Below are 3,447 nucleotides of genomic sequence, written 5' to 3' on the forward strand. Positions count from 1 at the left end.
TTTTTTTTTCTCTTCTGCAGGCCTCCTAATATGTTCCATATTGTGAGTTTAAATGGGGTGGACTCAGGAAATGCAGTCACACTGCTTTACCTTCCAAGCTTCCAGTCTGAGGTTTGGCCTGCAGTGGCGGCGGTTGTGCGGACCGGGGCTGATTGGGCGGCTGGGGCTGCCGAGCCGAGGCGGTTAGGCTCGGCCATGTGGGCTTCGCTTCCTCCATCTCCTCGGGAGCCGGGAGATGTCCACGTCGCTGATTCGGTCTTCGCTCGTTTCTCTGCCTGCAGAGGAGAGACCTCGTCTGGTGCAGACCGTGCATTAATGACTGCAGCTCACATAATTTCACCCTCTTCGTATTTCCGAAAGCCGCGGCAATCTGAGACGTCGAGTAGAAAACTGCAGCCGGGGGGGCCCGTTAGCGCCGTCAGGCTTCAAGGCAGCTGACGGAGAGAAACATTAGCCTATAGCTCCCTCTACACCCCGACGCAAACACAGTTTCTCAGTGTTTTCTGCCTTTTAACTAATATAAGCGAAGTTGGTAATTTGACAGAGGAAAGAACGCGAGCTTAGCTCCATCAAAACCTCCCTGCCAACAAATGTAGCTAAGCTAATTGTTTCGTTAATGCCTCGAACTGAGCCAGCTTGCTAAGTTTAATCAAGGAGGGAAACAGAGGGAAACATTAGCTCAGCTCCATCTCACAAAAACTTTTTTTTTACTCTCCCTGAATGTGGTTTTGAGGGGTTTGTTTTCTACTTTTTTTAAAAAACCGTTTAGAATGAATTTTAAACAACCATGCTCAGTTTAACACAAATATCAGCGCTATTTACGTTTCAAAGGCATGTGTGTTGCCTCAGTGTTCATCCAAATGTATCTTTAAGTGTTATTCACATTTTCTGGGGCTTTCTGCTCTATTTTAGAGCAACACGATTGATCTCAACCAGAGTGGGTTTTGCCATAACACAGAAATGAATCATCGGCGTATTTGATGAAGTGTTGACTCTGGATGTGACGTCTCCACGGCTGAAAAGGAAGCCCGCAACACTGGAGACGGAGCGGATTCAGCGCAGAAACACATTCCTCATCTGTGGCTTTGTTTAGGAAATAGGCATAATGTTGTTGGCTCAAATAACAGAAACAGTAGAAATGTCCCTTTGAGAGCTTGTATGTTTTTACTTTGACCTGATTTGGAAGTTTAATCACTATTTCAACTTTCAACATTATATTACAAATAGCGTTTTGTGCTTCCACTTCAGCGTATCATGTGTTTCTGTCTACTTCTCCAAGGAGTCTAAGCTGTTGGCATTCGCCCCTCACTGAAGACAAAGGCTGCGTCAGGAATCTCTTTTGCTTTCGGAGTGTTGTGATATTTCCATGTAGTTTACAGCCAGAGCTTTTGAAGCAGGCCTCGGTTGTTTGGCTTTGTGTAGCTGTAGAAGTGCTGCGCCGGGCAGCGTGGCGCTGGCTCTCACAGCGCACCTCTGAGAAGAGTGAAGATGAGTGAGGAGGCTCAAATTCCAGCCCAGAGGTCAGGTTTCGCATTCCTGGGGCACACACCACCGCCTGTCTCCACACTGACATACCTGCTGAGTGTATGAGTGCCAGAGAGGGGCCAGGAATGTGTGTGTGTGTGTGTGTGTGTGTGTGTGTGTGTGTGTGTGTGTGTGTGTGTGTGTGTGTGTGTGTGTGTCTGTGCGTGTACACATGCATGTGATATGGTGTGTTTTTCATTCAGACCAATGTGTCAAGCTGAACTTATTACATTCCATCATCTGACTTACATACAGAGACGCAACAAAGCAAACAAAGTAGTGAGCTGTTTCTCTCTCTCTCTCTCCCTCGCTCTCTCTTTCTCTCTCTCTCTCGTGTGATACAAAGAAAAAACACACACTGAGGAGAACTGGCCCACCAAAATCAGACCGTGCTCTCGGTACTCTGCACACGGCATTCACAATCAGCTCAGAGTGGACGTTCAAAAAAAAAAAGAAGAGGAGAGGAAAAAGAAACTTCAAGGCTCCTCGCTGTCTCCTCTCAGCTGCTGCTCTTGAAACACCGAGGGGTCCGGAGAGGAGAAACCGCTGCTGCCGTGTGGCCGTATTTCTCTGCGAGAGCTTCGCTACACAAAACCAACGTCTCTGCGCTCGTCCCGTGTGATTTTCATGAAAGGAGGGTCTGAAATACCATTCCAGCCGCACTCAATGGTTTTCATTATTTTAACAACAGTGTTTATTTCACTGTCTTTGAGCTGTGCTCCGATGAGCAACATGAGTTGGCCAACAAACATCCAAATCGCTAATTACATCCAAGTGATGCCTCCTTTTTTAATTTGCAAATATAGATACAACATGAATGTTTAAGCTCAGAGCTGCAGGAAGAGTTTCACATTTTTTTTGCACCGTTTTCAACAATAAAACAGCTAAAACGCATCAGAACGACCTCGCTGGCCTGTGTGAAAGCTTTACGGGCCACAACATCGCCTGGGATGTTAAAAGCATGATGACCGTGCTGCTTTAAATTTATGTCAGGCTTGGCAGCCTCGGTACAGTGTAACTTTACATTCAATACTCCCCTCTTTGCCAATACAGCTCCAGTAGACAAGGCAGCTTCTGGCCAGGAACTGTTGGCTCATCTGCTCAATAGTATGGATCAGCAACACAATACCTCCCAGCAGTGACTTATCAGTCCTTTTTATGTTCGTTTTTGGAGACCATTTTATCAAGTTAAGTCAAATTAAACTTTTTTTTTTTTTTTTTTTTCCACAAGGCAGAGACTTTACCCAAAGGGACAACACCCAGGATCTTTTGTGAGGTCCCATGAGACCGTATCAGCGTCCCCCCCGGGGGCTTCCCAACCAACGAGAGCAGCCAGTGTTAATAACATGTCTTATTTTCTCGAGGGCCGTGCAACATGATCCCCATCTGACATTCCTGGGCTTTTGTTTGTCTCCATTTCCACCGCGCTCCAGCCCCGACCGCTTCACTCGTCCCGTGCCATCCCATATGAGGCTGTTTAACATCTTAATCTGCTGCTGTCTTTCATCTGGCTCCTGTTAAAGCCTTAACAGAAAGATTGTGAATGCTAACTTCTGTCAGCACCTCGCTGTAAAAGAGAGGGGAGCGGTGGTGAGAGGAGCAGACGGAGGTTCAGGAAAGCACAGAGGAGTGCAGGTTATATTTGCTCGGTGGTGAAAGGAACAGGTCCTGCTTTCTTACTTAAATGCCCAGGAATCAGATCTTAAATTATTCATTACCAAAAATGTCAGAGAACAGGTATTCTAACTGAAAAGAAAGATTAAGGATAGAATGGAAAAGTTGACTGTTTTGATATTTGTACATATATAACAAAAAAAAACTACTCGGTTTCAAGCAAAAAGCAATAATGAAGTTTTATTTGTAATGATTTTAGTTTCTGGTTTAAAGACAAAAAAGAAAAGCTATTATGAAATATTAAAATGT

Source organism: Salarias fasciatus, chromosome 7 (genome assembly GCF_902148845.1).
Source record: "Salarias fasciatus chromosome 7, fSalaFa1.1, whole genome shotgun sequence".
NCBI lineage: Eukaryota > Metazoa > Chordata > Actinopteri > Blenniiformes > Blenniidae > Salarias > Salarias fasciatus.